General features: G+C 43.6%; 1 long non-coding RNA gene across 2 annotated transcripts in view; it reads left to right on the top strand.

Annotated features, from left to right (window-relative positions):
* LOC147367441 (uncharacterized) overlaps positions 1–27095 on the top strand; it is a 39352-nt gene extending 12257 nt beyond the window's left edge. The window contains exons 3-5 of one of the 2 annotated variants that reach the window (XR_015170095.1): positions 1345–1487; positions 5469–5559; positions 26607–27095. This is a non-coding gene — a long non-coding RNA (uncharacterized LOC147367441). Of the gene's footprint in view, positions 1–1344; positions 1488–5468; positions 5560–15132; positions 15275–26606 lie in introns of those variants that run through there. The other variant, XR_015170094.1, reaches the window with a different exon arrangement.
* Positions 27096–27763: the final 668 nt, after the last annotated feature.

Below are 27763 nucleotides of genomic sequence, written 5' to 3' on the forward strand. Positions count from 1 at the left end.
TCCCCACGTGGTTGGGATAGTCTAACCTCACCACAGTCCCCTCAGTGAATGTGGAATTCATATCAGTCCAAACAGAGTGCTGTTTCCCTCCAGTCACAGTGATTCGTTCAGGAAGCAAAGGTCCCCTCCTCTCCAGAATTTTGGTAAGTGTTGAGAAAAAGCCTCTTCCCTTCCTCTAGGATGGCCAACCCGGAGTTGACAAGGGTATTGTATTAGTTTTCTAGGACTCCTGTGACAAATTGCCACACACTTGGCAACTGAAAACAATAGAAATATCCTCTCTCACAGTTCTGAAAGCTAGCAGTCCAAAGACAGGATGTTTCCCTAGCATTTTCAGAAGCTCTAGGGAATATCCTTCCTTGGCTCATTTACCTTCAGTGGCTTCCAGCAACCTTGACCTTCCTTGGCTTCTAGTTGCATCCCTCCACTCTGCCTCTGTTACCATATGGCCTTCTCTGTGTGTATCTCGCTCTTCTGCCGATGTATTCTCTTCTGACTAGGGCACCAATCACTAGAAAAAGGGGCCCAACCTTAATCCAGTATGACATCATCTTGCCTTAACCAATTGCGTATGTAAAGACCCTATTTCCAAAAAAGATCTTTTCTGAGGGCTTCCCGGGTGGCTCAGTGATAAAGAATTCGCCTGCCAATGCAGGAGACACAGGTTCGATCCCTGATCTGGGAAGGTTCCACATGCCTTAGAGCAACCAAGCCCATGTGCCACAATTACTGAAGCCCACACGCCTAAAGCTTATTCTCCATAGGAGAATCCATTGCCATGAGAAGTCTGCACACTGCAACTAGAGTGTAGCCCTGACTCACAACTAGAGAAAAGCCCACACAGCCACTCTTTGTTAAAGACCCAGCACAGCCAAGAATAAATGAATAAATAAATTATTTATTAAAAAAAGATCTTTTGTGAGGTTTTGGGTAGACATGAATTTGGGGGGTACACTATTCAACCCCCTAGAACTACCACGTGGAAAGAGCCTGCCCAAGAAGCCGAAAAGGAGGTGGGAGTGTGCCCTGCCATGGCCATATCAGACTGCTCTGGACTCATCAGTAATGTGAACTGGCAAATCCCCCCTCCCTTTTCCCCCTTAGATCTGTTTGAAGTAACAGAAACCGATCACCACCCCTCCTTTTTCAAAACTGGAAAATCATTTGCACATGACCAGTGTTCCAAACTTCTTCCTATTGCACTCGTCCTCCAAAACCCTCTGACAGGGATTGCGCAATCTCACTTGAAAGTTTTCTCAGTGTCTTGGATTGACTTCATTTGGACAGGAAACAAATTTATTTCGAGCAGCTGGATGAACTCTTGCAATGTCTTCTATTTTACAGACCACAAAGACAAGTGAGCCCAGAATTGAAGAGCGAGCACTGCCTACATTCCTGAAGCTTCTTGCCCCATTGTCGCTCCCGAGACCCAACAGCATTTCTACCCATGGATTCTGTACCATTCTCCTTCTCTTGGAATCTTCCAGGTATTGCATGAGTGAAGTTCAGACTTTACAGTCAAAGAGACTGACAAATAGGTCATGTACCGAGCAGGGACAAAATAAGAGAAGGAGAAGGGTAAGGGATGCTTAGCCTAGGCACACAGGTCAATGTGGATCACTGGGCAGGTAGGTAGAGGAGAGGCCATTCCTGGCAGGAATGAAGTTTCAGGATCCAGAATAGAAACTTGCTCCTGGCAGGCCGGGTGGGTGGGGGCTTCCCCCGGCTTCCTTGGGAGCCACCTGGGCTGCCTGCCAGTCCTCCCCTGGGAATTTCCCAGTCTTCCTAATTGTGTAAGACTGGCCTTGCCAGAAGACACCTGTTCCCACTAAGCTCTGAGGGCTGAGGTGTCCCTGTTTTATTACTGCCTGTCATTACAGTCTGAACTTCCTAAGTTTGGGCTTACCTGGTAGCTCAGATGGTAAAGAAACTGCTTGCAATTCAAGAGACCTAGGGTTGATCCCTGGGTTGGGAAGATCCCCTGGAGGAGGGCATGGCAACCCACTCCAGAATTCTTGCTTGGAGAATCCACATGGACAGAGGAGCCTGGTGGGTTATAGTCCATGGGGTCTCAAAGAGTAGGACACTACTGAGCACAGCACAGCACCTCCTAAGTATCTGGGAAGAGCTGCTGCCAGCTGGTTGTTATTCTGCTCCTCTTCCCAGTCAGCACACCACTCTGTTATTCCCTAGCCTGGGAATGTGAGGGGGAAGGTGGCCTGCTGGTTGGACCTGCAGTTGTTGACAGCAATCCAAGACCAGCCCTTATGTTACAGGCAGGATGGTCAACTTACCCCTACTTGCCCATGAACATGAAAGTCTGTTGCTAAGTCATGTCTGACTCTCTGTGACCCCATGGATTATAGCCCGCCAGGCTCCTCTGTCTATGGGATTCTCCTGGCAAGAATACTGGAGTGGGTTGCCATTTTCTCCTCCAGGGGATCTTTCCGACCCAGGGACTGAACCCAGGTCTCCTGCTTTGGCGGGTGGATTCTTTAGCACTGAACCACTATTCCAGTTTTAAAAGTGAAAATCAGCATCCCAAGACCCCTCTCAGTTCTTGGAAAACTAGGAGGGTTAATCAGCCTAATTATAGACGCCCCCAGGTCCTCAGTGGAAACCTGCATTAACACTGGGCCTCAGAGGCACCATCCCAGGTCTGGGGACTCCAGCCTCCTACTCTCCTAAGTACTCCCACACAACTGGCATTTCTGAAGCTGATTTCTGAAAATCACTGTAGGCCGTATGGCGAGTTAAGAGCACAGATGCTAAAGCCTCTCATTCATGAACTGGGTGAACTTAGACAAGCTAGCTAACCTCTCAGTGCCTCACCGGAAAAATAGTATCAATAATAGTACATCTACTGTGCCATGGTGTTGTGAGAAAAGTAAGAACAGTGCCCAACTATATAAATGCTGGCAATTACTTCCGTGCCCTCACTCTGATCTAGTTAGTGCCTCCTCCCTCCAGTGGGCACATGCCCACCTCTTCCTGGGCACACACCAGAGTCCCAGTGGCATGGCACAGACCGTGGGAGGACCCAGGCTGTCTCTAGAGACTTCACCTGGGCCTCTTCTCCCTGAGTTTCAAGATGGGGTGTCAGAGGAGGGCCTGCTTTCTTTCATTTCTGGGCAGAATCCCTAAAGAGGAACACTCAAGGCGCCCTTTGGAAGGCACAGCAGGAAGGGATGAGCACAGGACCTCAAAGGCTTGGCCAGCCCTCTGGTACTGACAGAGGCCCCTGTGTCTCCAGTCCACTGCCATCGTGGTCGGCCTAGTCCATCAACCTGTTTCTCAGCAGCTGTGCTCTCACACCTGTCAGCCAGAAATAAGAAATTCCAGTCCAGGAGTGTTGTCTCCTGACAACTTTGCCGACAATCACAGCACGCCTTGAGGGCTTACTACGTGTGCATGGTTGAGAAGTGACAGAGTTGCTGCAGACGGCTAATCCCCACGACCACTGACAACTGGAGGTGGGGGTGACTGCCCACAGAGTCACCCTGGCCTGCGTTCATTTCCTCCACTCTGTTCTGGGAAGTGTACACACCAACCCTGGCTTTGTGTGTCACAGTGAAAGCAAACCCCGGTGCCCTGGTGCTGGATTTCAGGTCCTCTAAGGAGAAAACCCTGGGAGTGCCTGCGGGTCTCCCCACCTCCCCTCAGGCCAGCCACACCAGGCCAGCTCTCAAAGGCCTCTTGTGTGTCTCCCTTTTCTCTCATCTTTCCCCACTCTGATAAATGTCTTGGGATTAGCCCTTCTGTGTTTATTGGATGAGCAATTTGTGTCTGTCTGAAAAGCTGTGTCTGAATAATATTTGGCACGAGCTGAAGAAATGTGATCTGCCACGTTCCCCTCCAGGCAGCTCTCAAGCCAGCACATCTCCTGCCAACAGGGCTGCACGGCTCTGCAGCTGGGTCTCCAGCCGAAACATGTGTGTGGAGTGGGAAGCAGGGAGGGGGAGTGGGTAAAAGGGTGAGGGAGGTGCCTGGGGTGGCACCAGAGTCCCTGAGCAACAGAGGGATAGGGCAGCCTGAGTGAACCTGCTAGTCATCCTGGAGCCCCGAGAATAATTTGGGGACAGGCCTCCATGTGGCTCGGGAGCCCAGATGGTTACGTGGGCCCAGAATCCCAGGTGTGAACAGCAGCTAAGGAGATTCAAGAGAGTCCAGGAGTGGCTGGAAGCTCTCGGGCCTGGAGTGGTCATTAGGGCTGGGCTGCTGAGGTCTGAGTGTTTGTGTGGGACAGGGAGAGGTAGGAGGCTCTGAGGCTGTTTAAATGTTTCCTCGCTCCATCTTTACAGGCTGCCTGGGAACTGGGGGGCACAGAGCTTGCAGTGACAATCAGGCAACCCAGCCATGATGTGCTGCAGAGCGTGGAGGAAGAGGAAATTTGGTGGGTGTGGGTGTGTCAAGAACTTCCACCCCCATTCCACCCCACCCCAGAAACCGCTATTATCCCTCCTCAGCACCCTCTCTGCTCCTATCTTAAGGCCCACATCACTTCTTGAATCCTGTGACTCAGGTCTCCATCCTTCCACCACCTCTGCCCTACTCTCTCCCAGCCTGTGATCAGACTGAAGACAGGACATCATCCCTGGGCTCCTAATGGCGAGCACAAGAGGAGAAGGATGCCGAGGAAGCATCAACCCTGGTTTACTGAGTCAAGGGATGAATTAGAGAAGCTGGGAGCTCAGACCTCGGTGGTCACAGGTGCCCAGGAAGATAGCAGGTGACAAGTCAGGCAGAAGCAGCAGGGCAGGACATTGGTTCAGGAGTCAGAACGGAGCTGTAACAATCCTCAGCTCTGCCCAAGGCTATGGGGAAGGCCGGCCGCTCAGGACAGGCCCCTTGCGGCTCTTTGTATATCTATATTAGCTTTCCACACAGTTCCATCACATGGAACTGACCGGGTTTCCATCCGTTTGGTTAATGTGTTTTGAATCTCTCCCTTGTACTTATACTCCATAGGGTACCATCTGTCTCCTCAAATAGAATAAAAAAAAAAGCAGAGGTACCATAAAAAGATAGCAGCAATCTAATGCTCTCACTGAGGCACAGAGAGAAGGCGATAAAAATTCAGAAGAGAAAGAGGTTAATTTCACTTGAAGGAGCAAGGAAGTCTTCATGGGGATGGGGCAATCCATAAGAACCTCAACCTGGACCAAAGTACCCTTGCACCCCAAGAGTGCTGTTCATCACCACCTACTCCCTCCAACCCTCCACCTCTCCCTGATCCCCAGCCCCAGCACACACCCGATTTGGTGCCCATGGCTGATTTTGCTGACTGATCCCTTACTCTTTCTTTTTAAAAAAAAATTTATTTGACTGTACCAGGTCTTAGCTGTGGCATGTGGGATCTAGTTCCCTGACCAGGGATCGAACCCAGACCCCCTGCACTGGGAGTTTGGAGTCTTAGCCACTGGACCACCAGAGAAGTCCCTGATCCCTTATTCTTTCACTGAAAACAGGTATGTCCACAGAATCCTTCTCAACACGGCAACACAGCCAGATGATCGGAGCAGGCATGTGGCTCACATTTGCCATCCCTTACCCTGGAAGGTATGTACAACTGGGACTTGCAGGGATGGGAGACAGAGGGAACAGGGCAAGCGGAGACACCAAGGTGGGGAAACACAGACATATGTGATGAAGGTGAGTGACCTGGCGTGGGTAAGTTTCCTGAGGACCAGGGAACAACATGGCTGAGAAAGTAGGTTGAGGTAATATCTGGATTAGGGTCTTGCCAGGCTAAGGCTTGTGGGCTCAAGGCTGGGAAGGGGGCAGAGGCAGTCTGAACTGAGCTGTTAGGGAAGACATTTTGGTGGCAGTGGGCAGGGTGGGCTGGGGTGGGGAGAAGCTGGAGGCAGATAGAACAGAGTCACAGCAGACAATCCTCAGCAGCCGGTGACAGAGCCCCCTCTGAGCTCTTGCAGCACTTGGCAGAGACATCTGCTCCACACTCGCTCTGCCGTCTCTCTTGGAGCTGTCTTCTGACAGCCTGATGGCCCCCATGGCCTGCAGCTCCTTGACAGCAGGAACTGTCTGCTGCCTTTCTGGGGCCCCAGGCCTGACATGGTTCTTGGCAGGTGCTCATTAGATATTTGCGAAGTTACTGAATAGGGCAGTGAAAAAAAGAACAAGGGGCCTACAGAGAAGGGCACAGATTTCCGGGATAACATCCTGTTTAGCAAGTGCAGTTCCTTAGGCCAGGCATGAGCACAGCAGTCTCTGGTGTGTGTAGAGAAGCTAAGGTCTGTGTGGGCAGCGCAGGAGGGGAAAGAACACCAGTTCATATCTGCTGCTGCTGCTGCTAAGTCTCTTCAGTCGTGTCTGACTCTGTGCGACCCCACAGATGGCAGCCCACCAGGCTCCCCTGTCCCTGGGATTCTCCAGGCAAGAATACTGGAGTGGGTTGCCATTTCCTCCTCCAATGCATGAAAGTGAAAAGTGAAAGTGAAGTCGCTCAGTCATGTCCGACTCTTAGAGACCCCATGGACTGCAGCCTACCAGGCTCCTCCATCCATGAGATTTTCCAAGCAAGAGGGAGTGGGGTGCCATTGCCTTCTCCGCCAGTTCATATCTAGAGGCTGGGAATTGCTGTGAGTGTGTGCGCGCGAATATGTGTGTGTGTGTCTTAGGGCTTTTCAGAGAGGTGGACAGACAGGAGACCCCATGATCTATACTGTACTAAGGTGCCTTAGGAAATGTATTCAGACTCTTTCGATTGCAAGTGACAGAAACTCAATGAGGGCAATCTTAGAGAAAATGGATATTTATTGGCTCATAAGGTGCCTTTCAGTTCAGTTCAGTCACTCAGTCGTGTCCGACTCTTTGCGAGGAGACAGCCAAAACTAAGGGTTCCAGTAATGTCCATCTCTTTTCATTTCCAATGTCAACTTTTCTCCACTGGTCAGTTAGCCTCACTCTCAAAGCCGGGCTCCCCTCACTGGCTGGAAACATGGCTGCCAGGAGCCTGGGTCTCACACCGTGGGAGTTTCCCTATCAGAAAGGCACTAAAGGCTTCTTTTCTCCTGTCCCAGGTTTAGTCCCCAGGAAAGGACTGTGATTGGCTCTGTTCTTGTGAGGAGCCTGCCCCTGGCCTAAGACTAAATGCAATGGCTAAGAGAGCAGGGTCTTGGAAGAAGGAAATGCTTCCACCAAAACCACCGTAGTTGAAGTGGAAACCATGTGTTTCCCAGAGGAAGAGCCAACAGCAATCCTGTCTGGGTGTTTTGCATAAATTAACTATTCTGCACAACAACCCCAACAGGTGTTACTATATTTACTATTATAGTCATTGTTACCGTTAAGAATTATTACCTCAGGAAACCAAGGTACAGAGAGGTTGAGTAACTGCCATAGAACACACAGCTGGTAAACAGCAGAGATGGAGCTGAGATTTATTCACTCTAGCTTCAATCTAGCTTTTGCAATCTGGCTATTGCAATAGCATTGCTATTTGCAATAAAATAGCAATGAAGCTATTCAATCTAGCTTCAGACCCAATATCTTCCTATTCTGTTATTTTGCCTATTCACTTCAGAGGGAAGAAAGCACGGTGTAGGGCTATGAGAAAGAAACCTGGACAGTTTCTCCTGCAAAGATCCAAGGCCTGGGCTGAGGAGCCCGTGGAAAGATTGGTCCAATGTCATGGAAATCTGGAATAAGAAATACCACCACCCATTTAAATCTCACTGAAGATATCTGAAAAGGAATGTTCCATTTTAACTTCTTTTTTTCTTCCATCTTTATTTACTTAAAGTAGAATTAGATGAAGCCAAGAAAAGCATGAAAGAACAATGAGGTCCCATTTTCACCTATTAAATATTTAAGCAGCAGTGTAATAGTCATGCTGATAATGGTGGGGAGATGGCTTGCTTCTAAATGCTGGTAACAGGACAAATCCAACCAGTGAAAAAATTATTTGGCCATGAGGGTCAAGAGCTTTAAAAGCTTTCTTTAACTTTGACCTGATCACCCCACTCTTTAGAAACAGCTCATGAAATCACAAAATAAAACCTAGGTAGTGCCATGTGTAAGAGACATATCTAAAATAGTGCTCCTCAGACAGATTGAAAGGAGAAGAGAAGGAAAAAATAGAAAACAGAACAAATATCACACATGCAAATACAGGTAACAACAACAACAAAAAAGAGTTATGATTTTAATATCAGACACAGCTGAATTCACAGAAAATCAGAAAACAAGCCACAGGAGAAAATGTTGTAATGATAAAGGCTGAGAGCCACAGTGAAGATGTGTCATAAATATTTATGCACCAAAATAAAGTATCAGAATTTATAATGCAAAAAAAGATGAAGTACCTGGAGACATGGACAGAAATATAGTAAGAGTAGAAAATTCTCACTTACCTCTCTTAGTCCATGATCAATAAATCACACAATAAGGAAGGATATGGAGGACTTGATTTGTTAACTTAGTCAGACAGATCAAATTAAAAGATATCAAGCTCCATACCTTGAAAACCTAGAATATACTCTTGTTAGTGCCTGTTGATCATTAACAAATGACCACATGACAGGCTGAGAAAAACAAACGAACGAAATCTCAGTACATTTCAAAGTAGGATGAATATAGATAACATTCTCTAATCACAATGCAGTAAAACTAGAAAGTAATAGCAAAATCTGAGACTGAAAAGCAATAGAAAAGTTGAAAGTTAAATAAAAAGAAACAAATTAAAAGTTACGTCTGAATGGAATATTATTCAGTCTTTAAAATGAAGGAAACTCTGACATATGCTATGATATGACATGATGAACCTCGAAGACACTGTGCTGAAATAAGCCAGTCACAAAAACACAAATACGGAATGATTTCACTTACATGAGGTATCCAAAATAGTCAAATTAATAGAGACACGTGTAATGGTTGTTTCCAGGGGCTGAGAGGAGTAGGGAATGGGGAGTTGTTTAATGGGTATAGAGTTTCAATTTTGCAAAATGCATAAGTTTATCTTATATATTGCAAAACATTGTGAACATACTAAACACTACTGAACTGTGCATTTGAAAAGGGGTGCGATGATAAATTTTGTAATACATGTATATTTTAAGAAATTTTCTCTTTGTTAATTCTCAAAGTATAAAATATCTTTTAGAGGGAAAAAAAAAAAAAAAGAATAATTCCCAAGGAAATAGTGCAAAAGACAATTCAAAGGAATGAGCATTTTTGTGGTTCTCAGCTAAGTTTCACATAATCTTCAGGGGAGGATTTAGAGGGATAAACAGGAACAAGCTCTGAAACTGACGCATTGACATGGCTCAAAAAAACGTTGGTTTTCTGCCTGCACTTATTCAACAAGCATTCGCGCCAGGCCCTATATTAGGCCCTGGAAAGACCAAAAAGAGTTCGTCTGTCCTCAGTGAGGGCGGCCTGCAGGGAGGCAGGCCTAGGGGAGACATGTACTTCATGAACTACAGTCAGGCTGGACCGTGCCTGAGGGCTCCAGGAAGGGGCTCCAGGAAGGGGAGGAGGAGGAGCAGGAGGCCCTACCAGGGCCAGGACATGGGAGCTGGCCTCTCAAAGAAGGCTGAAATTTCACCAGAGGAAAAGTGCTGTGAAGGGCAATGTAGGCGGAGGAAACTGCAGTACAAAGGCCCAGAGAACAAGACTGAAAATTCCGTTCAGCCCCACCAGGTACTTCCAAGCAGATGGAGAAGGAGAAAAAGAAGTATGAACAGCCAAGGGTGGGTCCTTCTCCTCTCTGAAGTTAACCCCCTGCTCACCTGGATTTCTGGTTGTGGCCCCCTCGAGGTGATCATAGTTAAGTCATCTCACCTCTCATCAACAAAATGCAGCTTCCTCATCAACAAAATGCCACCTGGGTTCATGGGGATCAAATGAGACACAGTATGTTAAGAGTTTGGAGCCTCACACACATTCAGCCACAAGAACCATTAGTGCACATTTTTTAAGATGAAGGAGCATTCTCCAACTCACCTGTATCCCTTATTCTCTTAGGAGGCTTTGTTGGGCTCGATTCTTTCTTTCCTGAAGTTTCTTCCAAGATTCCCTCTACACACTTACACATAAGTTATCAGCTCCCCAAGGAAAGAGAGAAAGTTGACTCTTCCTGCTCTCTCCGGGACCTGACACTCGCCAAATAGAATGGCCTCCTTAGCTTCTGGCGGTCTGATCCGAGTCACAGCCACTCCATGGTGCCAACCACGGTGCCACGAATGGTTGGAGCCCCAGCGAACATTACAGGGGTGGCCACATCTTCTATCTTCTGGTGTTTGGGGTTTTGTCTCCTGTACATGGCAGGCAGCATCCTTTGAACTTGGAAACTTAGTTTATTTGTTAACTCATTGACGTGTCAACAAACAATGGCAAAGTTTGCATTAGTGCCAAATGCAGTGAGGTCCAGGACAAAGGAGCACCTAGGCTTCACAGAGAAGCAGCATGAACTGGGCTTGGAGTCAAGAAAGGACAAAGGGGTTAAGAAAAAGAATACAGTTAAGGAGGAGAGCTTGGGGCCACTTGCAACAGTTGCAAGGTTGACCAACTCTTTTTCCTAAGGCCATGCCTGGTGGCATGGACACAGCCTCTATTAACCTCCTCCAGAGGGTTCTTTGCAAATCCTCCTCTCACTGCCTCAGCCCTCTTGGCCTTACATCATTGGCCAGAGCTTTTTCCCTAAGGAGAACAGAGTGCTGCCAGAGTCCCAGAGTGAGTGGCGATGCAGCAGAGATTACGATCTAACTGAGTTACAGTCCTAGCTTTTCTATTCTTAACTCTTAGGCTTTTATGGAGCTCTGGGAGTTGAGCTGCCTTTTAAAAGGCCAAAGGCATGGTGGGTACAACTTACCATTAGGGAAAAAAATTAAGTTAGAGCTCCGAGTCATGGCTGAGATTAGAATAAATTCCAGATAGCTGAAACCTTTGAATGTAAAACGTAAAATCATCAAAATAGTAAAAGAAGAAGATAGATGAATATTTATTAATATCATTTTGGAGTGGAAGGGAGTAGAGAAGACCATTCTAACTTCAACATCAAAGGCAGATAATAAAGAACAAATTGACACTGTTTTTAAAAAAATCATGCAAAGAAGTCTGGCACAAAAGTAGAAATGTTAAGAAAGAACTTGAATTTCAAAATTTCAGCGTTACTGGAACCTGGGCCATTCCTTGGGATTGTTGATTTGGAAACTGCATTTGAAGTATCTAATGAAATTTCCCCCTTCCTTATCCTCACACCTACACTGATCACCCAGCTATGGGGGAGATTCACCTCAACCCAGGCTCTTTGGCCAGAGGTAAGGTCTTGTTCCAAACCTCTCTGCTTTATGGCTTTCAGTGTTCTCATTTGTAAGATGGAAACAATAATTATACCTACTTCATAGGTTTCTGGGAATTAAATAGGGTTCTGTGTCAAGTACTTTGCTCACTGCCTTCACACAATAAGGAGCCAATAAATGTTACTGTTGATAATAATGTGGTTGTTGATGTAGGTGCTGAGAATGAAGAAGGAGGTCATGTTTATTCAGCACCTACTGTGCACACAACAAGGCTGAGTCTTAAAGGGACTTGGAGGATTTCATTTAGTTATTTTTATTACTTAATAAAAAACACCTCATGTTGGCATAGAAAAAAAGTGGGGAATCCATGGAAGATGGATCCAGAAATTCTACCATCCTATTTTATAGGAATTTCAGAAAGGGAGAACAGAGGGAATGGAAGGGGAATAATTAAAAAATAAAGCAATGACATATTGTTTCCTAGAAGTGAAGAAAGGAATAAGCTTTCACAGTGAAATAGCCCACTGAGCACGAAGAATAACTTTTTTAAAAAAAGACCTACACCTGGATTCAGTCAACTCAACATTCAGGAAACTAAGATCATGGTATCTGGTCCCATCACTTTATGACAAATAGATGGGGGAAAAGTTGAAACAGTGACAGATTTTGTTTTCTTGGACTCCAAAGTCACTGTGGACGATGACTGCAGCCATGAAATTAAAAAATGCTTACTCCTTGGATGGAAAGCTATGACAGACCTAGACGATGTATTAAAAAGCAGAGACATTACCTTACAAACAAAGTTTCATATAGTCAAAGCTATGGTTTTCCAGCAGTCGTGTATGGATGTTAGAGTTGGACCGTAAGGAATGCTGAGTGCTAAAAAATTGATGCTTTCTAACTGTGGTGCTGGAGAAGACTCTTAAGAGTCCCTTGGACAGCAAAGAGATCAAACCAATCAATCCTAAAGGAAATCAACCCTGGATATTCATTGGAAAGACTGATGATGCTGAAGCTGAAGCTCCAATATTTGACCAACTGTTGCAAAGAGCCTACTCATTGGAAAAGACCCTGATGCTGGGAAAGATTGAGGGCAGGAGGAGAAGAGGGCGACAGAGAATGAGGTGGCTGGATGGCATCACTGACTCAATGGATATGAGTTTGAGCTAGCTCCAGCAGATAGTGAAGGACAGGGAAGCCTGGCGTGCTGCAGTCCACTGGGTTGCAAAGAGTCAGACACGACTTAGCAACCGAACAACAGCAGCAACACCTGGATTAATTATGATGAAATTTCAAAATACCAAACATAAAGGAAATGCCAAGCAATTTCATCCCATTTCCTTACATCTGTAAGTGCATATTTCTAGGAGGACCCAGAACAAATATCCAGTTCTCAAAAGAGCAACCAAAAAGCAAGTTGAAGAACCACTTTCTCCAAGAAGGCAATGCCTTCAAAGGGGTAGGGGGGCTGGTTGGAGGGGCTTGACCCCTAAGCAAGACCTTCCCTCAAAGGTTGTTCCACATCTGGATCTTTAATTTTAAAATACCACGTTGGCATATGGGGGAAAAAAGAAAAAGAAAGGTTAGGAAGCCTGGAGGGTGGGTCCAAAATTTTTGCCATCCTATTTAATAGGAATTCCAGAATAAGAGAAAAGAAGGAGTAGTCCCTTTCACTCCATTTTCTTGCATATTTGGAGAAGGAAAATTTTAACCAAGCTCAAAACCAGCCTGCCCTTAACTCAGACAGCATATTATTATACTTTCTTCTCTCTCAGAGGAACATCTGCAAAGGTTTTCCTCCAGGAATGTGCCTGAGTTTAAAAAGTCTCTGTGGCATTTGCTACTCTGAAAATCTAGCTGAAGAAATGCGGCAGAGGGCGGGTCCTGAGAGCCCACTGCAGCCTTACAGCTTTGGAAACGTGGAGATGTCCTGATCAGGTACAAGCCCCATCGGGGTGGCTGGAGACTTGGGTGGGAGACTCAGCTCCACTACTTCCAACTGTGTGATCCAGGCAGATCCCCTTTACTTTCTGAGCCTCTGTGTCCTGTTCATCGAAGTGGGAACACATTTGTTCTGCTTCCCAGGGTAATTCTGATGCTAAGATGGTAAAATATGAAGGCGCACTGATTCAGCAAGCTCTAAACCAAGGGTCACATGTGCAGATGCCTTCAAGGACACTCAGGTAAGCGAATTTGTGAAGTGGCCAGCTTAACATACTAGGGAATGGTGGAGACACTGACCTAACAAACACTCCTGGAAGCCAAATTTGGCCCTGAATCACCAGGTTGTGATCCTTGCTCCAAACAGAAATAAGGATACTTAGAACAAAGCAGCTCTCAAAACTGATGTAAAATAAAATTCTTATTTATTTATTTATTTTCTTTGCCCTATTATGGGTTCATTTGTGTCATCTTCTCTCAATAAATAAATTAATTAATAGTAAGTGGAAGTCCTGGGACTTTCCTGGTGGTCCAGTAGTTAAGAATCTGCCTTGTAGTGCAAAGGACACAAGTTTGATCCCTGGTCAGGGAACTAAGATCCCACATGCCTCAGAGCAATTAAGCCCACACATCACAACTAGAGAGTCTGTGCGCCACAGTGAAAAAGCCCATATGCTGAAACTAAGACCCAATGCAGCCAAATAAAGAAGTAAATAATTTTTTTTTAAGTAAGTGGAATTCCTAACCCCAAGAATGTGACCTTATTTGGAAATAGGGCCATTGCAGATGTAATTACTTAAGATGAGTTCATACTGGAGTAAGATTGGCCACTAATCTGACTGGTGTCCTTAGAAGGAGGCAGTCACGTGAAGACAGAAAGACTCAGGGAGAAGCCCACTTTAAGATGCAGGCAGAGAGGGTAGCGATGCACCCAACTATGAGCCAAGGAGTGCCAGGATTGCAGGCCAGTGGGGGAAACAAGGGAATAAATTCTCACTCAGAACCTCAAAGGGAGCTAATCTCACCCTCACCTTGATTCCACACTTCTAGCCTCCAGAACTGTGAGAAAATAGATTTCTTCTGTTCTAACTCACCTGGTTTGTGAGACGTTGTTATGGCAACCTGAGGAAACAAATACACTCCCCTAGACGGAACTATATTTTATAAGAGGTCTAAATTTCTGATTTTCGTCGCGAGTCAGTGACTCTCCCAGCTTAAGCGCTCACAGGGTCAAGGCCTAGGGTGAGGTGTGGCAGGTGTGGCAGGGCCCCCCACTTCCGGGGGCAATCAGTCTCCAGTTCCTGCAAGGGCTGATCCTAACGGCAGGTGCCTGCTTAAGAGGTGGGCACCTCTGGCTATGCCAGACTGTGTGACAGTAGTCCTGCTGGAATCCTTGATCTAAAGTCTTTGAATGGTGCTGTGAAGCTGGCTTCCCAGGTGGCGTTAGTAGTAAAGAACCTGCCTGACGATATACAGAAGATGTAAGAGACTCCGATTTGATCCCCAGGTCACAGGTTAAATCCCTGGGTCGGGAAGATCTTATGGAGGAGGGCATGGCAGCCCACTTCAGTATTGTTGCCTGGAGAATCCCATGGACAGAGGCGCCTATCAGGCTATAGTCCTTGGGGTCACAAAGAGTCGGACATGAATGAAGTGACTTAGCACACTTGCACTCCTCTAAGGCCTACATTCCCCCCGCCCCCAACCCCCAACCCTTCACCTCTCCCTATTAAGATGGCATTTAATCCTGAATTCTTAAGCCACCTTAGGAAATTTTATTTATTTTTTCCCTGGGTATCTCCCATGTATGTATGAGAGAGACAGATTAACAAACTTCTGTCTGCTTTGCTCTTGTTAATCTGTGTTCTATTACGAGTCTCAGACAGGAATTCAGAAGGGTACAGAGAAAATTATTTTCCCTCTTCTACAGTTTCTGAGGATGAGAAGGGACCACTGAGCTACCCTCCTCAGATGGAATCCTAGGAACATTGGCAGAAGGGTAAGACTTCATCCCAAAGTCGGTGCTCCTGGAACTCTCTGTATGGCTCAGTTAAGAGAGAAAGGCAAAATTTTATGCGGGCCCTTCCTTTCTAATTTCAAATTAGCAGGAGAAAAACACTACTGAAGTTCTTTGGGTCTTCTCTGGTTGCCCAGTGGTTAAGACTCCTCTTTGCAACACAGGGGACTCAGGTTTGAACCCTAGTAAGGGAACTAGAGCTCACATACCACAGCTAAAGATCCTGTGTTCCTCAACTAAGATCCAGCCTAGCCCCCCCAAAAAAGAATTCATTCTGTGAATTGTGACTCTTATGAATTTTATTTTTGGGGTACTCTTTGATCAGAAAGATCCCCTGGAGGAAGGCATGGCAACCTATTCCAGTATTTTCTTGCCTGGAAAATTCCATGATAGAGGAGCCTGGCAGGCTACAGTCCATGGGGTTGCAAAAAGTTGGACATGACTGAACAACTAACACAACACTTTGGTTATCTATCCTTTCCCTCCCAGAAACAGCTATTACTTTTTTATTTGTCTCATGTTGTGTCCTGACACTTCAGCTTGAAGGCAGGCTATTGGTTCTTGTGTGTACAGGTGGCTCAACCATCAGGTTGGGGGGCCCCAAGAATGTAGCCAGACAGGAATGTGGGCCGCACCCCATGTGCAGCTCTCCTACTGACTGTTGCCAGCTTGCAGGGGAGTTAAGCCTTTTTTTCTTTCAGTGATCTTCGTATTTCTGGGTCTTAGGAGAGTTGCACCTTTTGTACCCTTTTTCAGGACAGCTCTTGTGTCCATAGTGAAGTCATGAAAGGTCTGGTTTCAAGTCACTTGGTAGTTATACCTTGGTTTGAAAGAAAAGGCAAAGAGATAATTTTTAAAAAGCAACTCAATATTGCCAGAAATATTTACTGTTTGTACTTGCTGAAATATGATAAAATAAGATATTGAAAGAATTTTTTAAAAAAGAACTCTATGGTTAGAAGGTGCTTCCCAGGTGGCTCAGTGGTAAAGGAATCCACCTGCCAAGGCATGAGATGTGGGTTCAGTCCCTGGGTAGGGAAGATCCCCTAGAGAAGGAAATGGCAACTCTTGCCTGGGAAATCAATCCCATGGACAGAAGAGCCTGGTGGGCTACAGTCCATGGGGTCGCAAAGAGTCAGACACGCCTTAGCGACTAAACAATGGTCCGAAGATGCCCTTCCTAATTGGAAGCTGATATTCAGACTTTAAAGAAGTTTGTTTGTTTGTTTGTTTTAAGACTTCTCTGTCCTCTCTATTTGACAGTGTTCCTCCCGGGACTTTCCAGTCAACTGAAACCCTCTTCTCAAAGCTGTGCTGATTACATTCTCCACCAATTTTGTCCACTTCCTTTTTTTTTAATTAAATTTTTATTTATTTCTTTATTTATTTTTGGCTGCACTGGCTCTTCATTGCTGTGTGCCAGCTTTCTCCAGTTTCAAAGAGCAGGGGCTACTCTCTAGTTGCAGTGCGCAGGCTTCTCATTTCAGTGGCTCCTCTGGTTGCAGAGCACAGGCTCTAGGTGCACAGGCTTCGGTAGTTGTGGTACATGGGCTCAGTAGTTGCGGTACATGGGCTCAGTAGTTGTGGTACATGGGCTCAGTAGTTGTGACATGTGGACTTAGTTGACTTGCAGCACTTGGGATCTTAGTACCCGAACCAGGGGTTGAACCTGTGTCTTCTGCACTGGTAGCAGATTCTGAGCCAGTGGGCCACCAGGGAAATCCCTCCACTTCCTTTTTGTCAGCATGATTTTACTGCAGATAATTTGAAACTTCATTGGGAAAACTTAGGATCTCACCAAACTGACTCCTCTAAGACCCTTTCCTTTCCATGTTCTCTGCTCCTCCTTCCTCCTTTTGCCACCTTGCATTTTCCGTTCAGCTCCCTTGAATCCTATACAAAGCCCCATCAACTCCTACCTCCTCCAGCCTTCTGTCCACCCTACCAGACTTTTTTCTTCCCACTTTGGCCCCTCAACTCCCTACAGACCCTTGAACTTAAGGTCCCTTACCCCACATCAGGGGCTTTCAAGGGGTTCAAACACCCCTCAAAGCAACTACGGAAAAGGAACTAGGAGCTTTTGGAATCTGAGAAAGTGAAATCTCTTAAAAGTCTTCTCCTTGAATACAAGTGAAAACCTTAGCCAAGTAGTGGGTAATCAACCTATTAATCTGCCAGAAACACAATTTGGATCCAACTATTCTTTTGTGAATTAATATACCTAACATATGGCTAAAATTTTTAAATAAAAGCTGTAAGATTTCAGTTTGTGTTTGTCTTGTGTAGGGGACTGGAATGCAAAAGGAGGAAGTCAAGAAACACCTGGAGTAACAGGCAAATTTGGCCTTGGAATATGGAATGAAGCAGGGCAAAGACTAATAGAGTTTTGCCAAGAAAATGCACTGGTCATAACAAACACCCTCTTCCAACAACACAAGAGAAGACTCTATACATGGACATCACCACATGGTCCACACCGAAATCAGACTGATTATATTCTTTTCAGCCAAAGATGGAGAAGCTCTATACAGTCAGCAAAAACAAGACCAGGAGCTGACTGTGGCTCAGACCATGAACTCCTTATTGCCAAATTCAGACTTAAATTGAAGAAAGTAGGGAAAACCACTATACCATTCAGGTATGACCTAAATCAAATCCCTTATGATTATACAGTGGATGTGAGAAATAGATTTAAGGGCCTAGATCTGATAGATAGAGTGCCTGATGAACTATGGAATGAGGTTTGTAACATTGTCCAGGAGACAGGGATCAAGACCATCCCCATGGAAAAGAAATGCAAAAAAAGCAAAATGGCTGTCTGGGGAGGCCTTACAAATAGCTGTGAAAAGAGAAGCGAAAAGCAACGGAGAAAAGGAAAGATATAAACATCTGAATGCAGAGTTCCAAAGAATAGCAAGAAGAGATAAGAAAGCCTTCTTCAGCAATCAATGCAAAGAAATAGAGGAAGACAACAGAATGGGAAGACTAGAGATCTCTTCAAGAAAATCAGAGATACCAAAGGAACATTTCATGCAAAGATGGGCTCGATAAAGGACAGAAATGGTATGGACCTAACAGAAGCAGAAGATATTAAGAAGAGATGGCAAGAATACACAGAAGAACTGTACAAAAAAGATCTTCACGACCCAGATAATCACGATGGTGTGATCACTGACCTAAAGCCAGACATCCTGGAATGTGAAGTCAAGTGGGCCTTAGAAAGCATCACTACGAGCAAAGCTAGTGGAGGTGATAGAATTCCAGTGGAGCTATTCCAAATCCTGAAAGATGATGCTGTGCAAGTGCTGCACTCAATATGCCAGCAAATTTGGAAAACTCAGCAGTGGCCACAGGACTGGAAAAGATCAGTTTGCATTCCAATCCCAAAGAAAGGCAATGCCAAAGAATGCTCAAACTACTGCACAATTGCACTCATCTCACACGCTAGTAAAGTAATGCTCAAAATTCTCCAAGGCAGGCTTCAGCAATATGTGAACCGTGAACTTCCTGATGTTCAAGCTGGTTTTAGAAAAGGCAGAGGAACCAGAGATCAAATTGCCAACATCCGCTGGATCATGGAAAAAGCAAGAGAGTTCCAGAAAAACATCTATTTCTGCTTTATTGACTATACCAAAGCCTTTGACTGTGCGGATCACAATAAACTGTGGAAAATTCTGAAAGAGATGGGAATACCAGACCACCTGAGCTGCCTCTTGAGAAATTTGTATGCAGGTCAGGAAGCAACAGTTAGAACTGGACATGGAACAACAGACGGGTTCCAAATAGGAAAAGGAGTACGTCAAGGCTGTATATTGTCACCCTGTTTATTTAACTTCTATGCAGAATACATCATGAGAAACGCTGGACTGGAAGAAACACAAGCTGGAATCAAGATTGCCGGGAGAAATATTGATAACCTCAGATATGCAGATGACAACACCCTTATGGCAGAAAGTGAAGAGAAACTAAAAAGCCTCTTGATGAAGGTGAAAGTGGAGAGTGAAAAAGTTAGCTTAAAGCTCAACATTCAGAAAACGAAGATCATGGCATCCCATCACTTCATGGGAAATAGATGGGGAAACAGTGGAAACAATGTCAGACTTTATTTTTCTGGGCTCCAAAATCACTGCAGATGGTGACTGCAGCCATGAAATTAAAAGACGCTTACTCCTTGGAAGGAAAGTTATGACCAACCTAGATAGCATGGAGAAGGCAATGGCACCCCACTCCAGTACTCTTGCCTGGAGAATCCCATGGATGGAGGAGCCTGGTAGGCTGCAGTCCATGGGGTCGCTAAGAGTCGGACACAACTGAGCGACTTCACTTTCACTCTTCACTTTCATGCATTGGTGAAGGAAATGGCAACCCACTCCAGTGTTCTTGCCTGGAGAATCCCAGGAACGGGGGAGCCTGGTGGGCTGCTGTCTATGGGGTCGCACAGAGTCGGACACGACTGAAGTGACTTAGTAGTAGTAGTAGATAGCATATTCAAAAGCAGAGATGTTACTTTGCCAACAAAGGTTCGTCTAGTCAAGGCTATGGTTTTTCCTGTGGTCATGTATGGATGTGAGAGTTGGACTGTGAAGAAGGCTGAGCACTGAAGAATTGATGCTTTTGAACTGTGGTGTTGGAGAAGACTCTTGAGAGTCCCTTGGACTGCAAGGAGATCCAACCAGTCCATTCTGAAGGAGATCAGCCCTGGGATTTCTTTGGAAGGAATGATGCTAAAGCTGAAACTCCAGTACTTTGGCCACCTCATGTGAAGAGTTGACTCATTGGAAAAGACTCTGATGCTGGGAGGGATTGGGGGCAGGAGGAGAAAGGGACGACAGAGGATGAGATGGCTGGATGGCATCACTGACTCGATGGATGTGAGTCTGAGTGAACTCCGGGAGTTGGTGATGGACAGGGAGGCCTGGCGTGCTGCGATTCATTCGGTCGCAAAGAGTCGGACATGACTGAGCGACTGATCTGATCTGATCTGATCTGTGTGTTTATGTATGCCTATACTGCTTAGTCAGTAAGTTGCATCCCACTCTTTGCAACCCTATGGACTATAGCCCATGAGGCTTCTCTGTCCCTGGGATTTCCCAGGCAAGAATACTGGAGTGAATCGCCATGTCCTCCTGCAGGGTATCTTCCCAACCCAGGGATCAAACCCACATCTCCTGCATTGGCAGGCAGATTCTTTACCACTGAGCCACCAGGGCAGCCCCAATTTGTAAAAGAACTGTATTTAATTGGCTTAAAGGAAAATAAATACTTATATAAATTAAGTATTCTCTCAGAGAAATATAGAAACTAACCCCAATGTTTTTCAAGCTCACGTGACAGGTAATCTTTGGCAAATAAGAATATCACTGGTTTAGTGAAACAAAAATAGGCATGTCTTCAGGGTTGTTAGTATCAGATATTATACATATATACAACTTTTGTTCTACCTGGGTTTACTAGTCAGGAAGAAACATAATTTAAAATAATTTAACTTGTATAATATCTCATGAAATTGTCACCACTTATCCAAACATAATTGTTAAGAACAAAGGAATTAACTAAATGTAGATGAAATAAAGTTTATAAATGAACTTTTCAGACTTCCTTGGTACAGTAGATAAGAATCTGCTTGCCAGTGCAGGGGACACAGGTTTGATCCCTGGCCTGGAAAGATTCCACATGCCTCGGAGCAACTAAGACCATGCACCACAACCACGGAGCCCACGCTCTAGAGCCCAGAAGCCCCAGCTACTAAGCCCATGTGCCGTAACTTCTGAAGCCCAGGCACCTAGCGCCCGTGCTCCGCAACAACAGAAGTTACCGCAATGAGAAGCCTGGCGCAACACACCGAAGAGTAGACCCTGCTCATTGAAACTAGAGAAAGCCATCATGCAGCAACAAAGACCCAGCACAGCCAAAAATTTTTTAAATAAATAAATTTTTAAAAATAAATTATAAATGAACTTTTCAACAATTATGTTTTATAAAATATAAAGTAGTTTATAATAGTTTCCAAAATCTTTTTGGTCCCTTGAAATGTCCACTGACTATCTAGATAATTTCTAAATAATATTCTGAAACTTTGCTAAACATAAATGTAGCTTTTACATCCTTAAAGTGTCCAGTTCAGGTTAAGGAAGCTGAACTAACTGTTGCAATGGATGATGGAAAACATACAACAAGATGTCAAGAAATCCAAAGCAATATGGATGAAGTCTTTTATAGCATCCTGCAGTACACTGCCAAACATGATTTTAAATCTCAAGTATGCTATTGAAATAGAGAATAAATGAGTGCTTTCTTGCTATATAAATAAAATGCTTGATTTTTACAGATAGAAAACAAGAAAGTCTAATTTTGCTCACTTTTGGTCTCTAATTATAGAGAGAAAAAAAATTGGTTCTAGTAGTAAGCATCCTTTTGCTCCATTAAAAAGTGTACAACGTGGAAGCCTATGATTCTGGATATTATGAAATGACATAGTCACAAGTTCGCCACCTCTAGAGTGTTGGTGTGACAGATCCAATTGCTTTTCTTAGTTTTTACTAGAAATTAAGGTCTCTAAGAGTTAAAAATTCTAATGCATATTATTAAAAGCAGTAGGAAAAAAACTATGCCAAGTATACAAGGCATGTAGGGTATGATTTTAAGTAATAAAAAGTATGAGGTATGGAGACATATTTTTGTTAAGAAAAAAATGAGAGTGATTTTGTCCTAAAATAGAATAGCTGGTTGTTCCAGAATGAGAAAGACAAGAATAAAGGACAAAGGGGAGAGGTGGAATTGGAGGAAAGTAATCAGAAGGTATGCTTCCCTGGTGGCTCAGAGGTTAGTGTCTGCCTGCAATGCAGGAGACCCAGTTTCGATCCCTGGTTTGGGAAGATCCCCTGGAGATGGAAATGGCAACCCACTCCAGTATTCTTGCCTGGAGAATCCCATGGAGGGAGGAGCCTGGTAGGCTACAGTCCACGGGATTGCAAAGAGTCGGACACAACTGAGCTACTTGACTTTCAATCAGAAGGTATAAACTTCCAATTATAAGAGAAACAAATACTAGAGATGTAATGCACAACATAATCAATATAATTAACACTGCTGTAATTATGTGTGAACATTGTTAAGGAAATAATTTCTTATGATTCATGTTGTTTTATCAGATCTTTGATTACTTAAGGAAATAAGTCTTCTCCAGTTACTGTGTTATCACTTATTTGTGGAATCTAAAAAATAAACTACTGAATACAACAAAAAAAGAAACAGGCTCACACATTAGAGACCAAACCAGTGGGGTTAGGGAAAGGGGGACAGAACATGATAGGGGTAGAGGGTTAAGAGGTACAAACTACTATATGTAAAAGTTACAACGATACATCGTATAGCATAGGAAATATGGCCAATATTTTAAAATAATTGTAAATGGAGTATAACCTTTAAAATTTGTGAATTACTATGTTGTACACATGAAATTTACATAATATTGTAAATCAGCTATGCCTCAACACAAGTAAAAGGAAAAGAAAAGCAAATCTTCTATGTTGAAAGAGCTAAATTTCTTTTTACTACTATGTAATTTCCATATTTGCCTTTGAGAGCTTTGTCATTTTGGTTAAATGGATAACTAAGTGTTATTTCACAGTGACCTATGCTACTGTTTAACCAAGTGTTCTGAAATCTTTTGATATTTTTGAAAAACTTATTTTTGTAATTCAGTCACTAAGTCGTGTCTGACTTTTTGCAACCCTTGAACTTCAGCACATCAGGCTTCCCTGTCCTTCACTGTCTCCCAGAGTTGGCTCAAATTCATGTCCACTAAGTTGGTAATGCTATCTAACCATCTCATTTTCTGCTGCCCTCTTCTTCTTTTGCCTTCAATCTTTCCCACCATCAGGGTCTTTTCCAATGAGTCAGCTCTTCAAATCCAAAGTATTGGAACTTCAACTTCAGCACCAATCCTTTCAATGAATATTTAGTGTAGATTTCCTTTAGGATTGACTGCTTTGATCTCCTTGCAGTCCAGGGGACCCAAGAGTCTTCTCCACAATTCAAAGTTATCAGTTCTTCAGTGCTCAGCCTTCTTTATGGTCCAACTCTCACATCTATATATGACTCCTGGAAAAACCATAGCTTTGACTATACAGACTTTCGTCATTAAAGTGAGGTCTTTGCTTTTTAATATGCTGTCTAGGTTGGTCATAGCTCTCCTTCCAAGGAGCAAGTGTCTTTTAATTTCATGGCTGCTGTCACCATATGCAGTGATTTTGAAGCCCAAGGAAATAAAATATGTCACTGTTTTGACTTTTTCCCCATCTATTTGCCATGAAGTGATGAAACTGGATGCCATGATCTTAGTTTTTTAAATTTTGAGTTTTAAGTTAGCTTTTTCACTCTCCTCTTTCACCTTCATCAAGAGGCTCTTTAGTTCCTCTTCGTTTTCTGCCATTAGAATGGTATCATCTGCATATCTGAGGTTGTTGATATTTCTCCCAGCAATATTGATTCTAGCTTGTGATTCATCCAGCCCAGCATTTTGCATGATGTACTCTGCATATAAGTTAAAATGCAGCCTTGTATTGGGAAATACTCCTTTTCCAATTTGGAACCAGTCTGTTGTTCCATCTAACTGTTGCTTCTTGACCTACATACAGGTTTCTCAGAGGCAGGTAAGGTGGCCTGGTAGTCCCATCTCATTAAGAATTTTCCACAGTTTGTTGTGATCCACACAACCAAATGCTTTAGTTAGTCAATGATGCGTAATTAGATGTTTTTCAGAAATTCCCTTGCTTTCTCTATGATCCAACAGATGTTGGCAATTTGATCTCTGGTTCCTCTCCCTTTTCTAAACTCAGCCTGCACATCTGGAAGTTCTCGGTTCACATGCTGCTGAAGTCTAGCTTGAAGGATTTTGAGCATAATATTACTAGCCAGTGAAATGAGTGCAACTGTATAGTAGCTTGTACGTTCTTTGGCACTGCCCTTCTTTGGGATTGGAATGAAAACTGACCTTTTCCAGTGCACTAGCCTTGTTTGTAGTAATGCTTTCTAAGACCCACTTGACTTCAGATTACAGGATGTCTGGCTCTAGGTGAGTGACCACACCATCATGATTATCTGGGTCATTTTTGTACAGTTTCTCTGTGTATTCTTGCTGCCTCTTTTTAATCTCTTAAAAAGTTTGGAAAACTTACCAAAAATCAAATTCTAAATGAAGTCTTTTTGACCTTGAACTAACTTTGGGATTTCCCAGAGGGCCCCTGATTATTTAACTTATATGCAGAGTACATCATGTGAAATGCTGGACTGGGTGAAGCACAATCTAGAATCAAGATTGCAGGGAGAAATATCAATAACTTCACATACACAAATGACACCACCCTAATGGCAGAAAGTGAAGAGGAATTAAAGAGCCTCTCGATGAAGGTGAAAGAAGAAAGTAAAAAAGCTGGCTTAAAACTCAACATTCAAAAAACTAAGATCATGGCATCGGGTTCCATCACTCCATTGCAAGTAGATGGAGAAACGATGGAAACAGTGACTTAATTTTCTTGGGCTCCAAAATCACTACGGACAGTAACTGCTACTATGAAATTAAAAGATGCTTACTCCTTAGAAGAAAAACTATGACAGACCTAGTCAGTGTATTGAAAAGCACAGACATTACTTTGCCAACAAAGGTCCATATAGTCAAAGCTATGGTTTTTCCTGTAGTACATGTACAGATGTGAGAGCAGGACAATAAAAAAGGCTGAGTGCCAAAGAATCAATGCCTTTGAACTGTGATGCTAGAGAAGACTCTTGAGAGTTCCTTGGACTGCAAGGAAATCAAACCAATCAATCCTAAAGGAAATCAGCCCTGAATATTCATTGGAAGGACAGGTGGTGAAGCTGAAGCTCCAATACTTTGTCCACCAGATGTGAAGAGCCAAGTCATTAGAAAAGACCCTGATGCTGGGAAAGATTAAAGGCAGGAGGAGAAGGGGACAACAGAGGGTGAGCTGGTAGGATGGCGTCACCAACTCAATGAACATGAGTTTAAGCAAACTCTGAGAGATAGTGAAGGACAGAGAAGCCTGGCGTTCTGCAGTCTGTGGGGTTACAAAGAGTCAGGCACGACTGAGTGACTTAACAACTAAAGGGCTGGGGCTGGAACTTTTCAAAAGATTGTTCTCTCTCCTTATAAAAAGACAGATGTTAAGCTAATTAGGCTTATACCCAATGTTAATTTACATGGGAAATATTGTCAAGTAAAAAGTAATGTTTAACTCTGAAAGAGACTCACAGTCTTAGATAATGAACTTATGATGGCTGGGGGGGAAGATGGGGTGAAGGGATAGCTAGGGAGTCTGGGATGGACATGTACACACTGCTATATTTAAAATAGATAACCAATAAGGACCTATTGTATAGTATAGCACATAGAAGCTCTCTGCTCAGTGTTATGTGGCAGTCTAGATGGGAGGGGAATTTGGGGGAGAATGGAGAAGGAAATGGCAACCCACTCTAGTATTCTTGCCTGGAGAATCCCATGGTCAGAAGAGCCTAGTGGGGTGCTGTCCATAAGGTCATACAGTCAGACACAACTGAAGCGACTTAGAATTAACACATGCATTGGAGAAGGAAATGGCAACCCACTCCAGTGTTCTTGCCTGGAGAATCCCAGGGACGGGGGAGCCTGGTGGGCTGCCGTCTATGGGGTCGCACAGAGTCGGACATGACTGAAGTGACTTAGCAGCAGCAGCAGGATACGTGTATATGTATCCTTTTACTGTTCATCTGAAACTCACAACATTGTTAATTGGCTATATGCCAATAAAAAATAGAGTTCTTCTCTTTTTTTAAGGAAGTAACGTTTAACCTTCCTGTTATATTTGTAAGGATGTATATTATTAGTGTGTGTTCCAGAAAGTATATGAAATTCCTAGAATCTGATACATCCTCATACAATGTTATCAGTCATAATTCTAGTTATTATCCTAAACTGTTGTACAACACAGAAATAACCAAATTTCCTTGTCAGTTGTGCTTAAATGAACTTTCATCAAGTTTTTAACCATGGTCGTTTTGTCAGTCACAGACAGTTATTGTTTTACTCTGCTGTTTCCTGAAAGCTTTTGCAAGTACCTATGATGCAAAAACTCTTTGTCTTCAGATTCATGGAAAGGACTCTGATATCTGATAAGATATCAGTTTCCAATAACTTTAAGATCATATCATTAAACTGGGTAAGAATTTCCAAAGCTGTAATGGAAAAACAGAATGATTCATAAAACTAGTAGCTCAAGATCAAGCAAAATAAGATTTAATCATACGGAACTGAATAAACTGATGAGCACACCTACAGTTTGTATTACTTTTTGTTTGAAATTTTGCTAGTTCTTTCATGCTTTGTTTTCTAGATTTAAGAAAGCTTTTAATCCACGCACATATGGACGCCTTATCTTTGAAGGAGGCAGGAATATACAATGGATTAAAGACAATCTCTTTAACAAGTGGTGCTGGGAAAACTGGTCAACCACTTGCAAAAGAATGAAACTAGAACACTTTCTAACATCATACACAAAAATAAACTCAAAATGGATTAAAGATCTAAACGTAAGACCAGAAACTATAAAACTCCTAGAGGAGAACTTAGGTAAAACACTCTCCGACATACATCACAGCAGGATCCTCTATGACCCACCTCCCAGAATATTGGAAATAAAAGCAAAAATAAACAAATGGACCTAATTAAACTTAAAAGCTTCTGCACAACAAAGGAAACTATAAGCAAGGTGAAAAGACAGACTTCAGAATGGGAGAAAAATAATAGCAAATGAAGCAACTGACAAACAACTAATCTCAAAAATATACAAGCAACTCCTACAGCTCAATTCCAGAAAAATAAATGACCCAATCAAAAAATGGGCCAAAGAACTAAATAGACATTTCTCCAAAGAAGGCATACAGATGGCTAACAAACACATGAAAAGATGCTCAACATCACTCATTATCAGAGAAATGCAAATCAAAACCACTATGAGGTACCATTTCACGCCAGTCAGAATGGCTACGATCCAAAAGTCTACAAGCAATAAATGCTGGAGAGGGTGTGGAGAAAAGGGAACCCTCTTACACTGTTGGTGGGAATGCAAACTAGTACAGCCACTATGGAGAACAGTGTGGAGATTCCTTAAAAAACTGGGAATAGAACTGCCTTATGACCCAGCAATCCCACTGCTGAGCATACACACCGAGGAAACCAGAATTGAAAGAGACATGTGTACCCCAATGTTCATCACAGCACTGTTTATAATAGCCAGGACATGGAAGCAACCTAGATGTCCATCAGCAGATGAATGGATAAGAAAGCTGTGGTACATATACACAATGGAGTATTACTCAGCCATTAAAAAGAATGCATTTGAATCAGTTCTAATGAGGTGGATGAAACTGGAGCCTATTACACAGAGTGAAGTAAGCCAGAAAGAAAAACACCAATACAGTATACTAACACATATATATGGAATTTAGAAAGATGGTAACAATAACCCTGTATACGAGACAGCAAAAGAGA

This window comes from Bos grunniens, chromosome 8, assembly GCF_055505025.1.
Source record: "Bos grunniens cultivar Pamir isolate PY7600 chromosome 8, Bosgru_T2T1.0, whole genome shotgun sequence".
NCBI classification, from domain to species: Eukaryota; Metazoa; Chordata; class Mammalia; order Artiodactyla; family Bovidae; genus Bos; species Bos grunniens.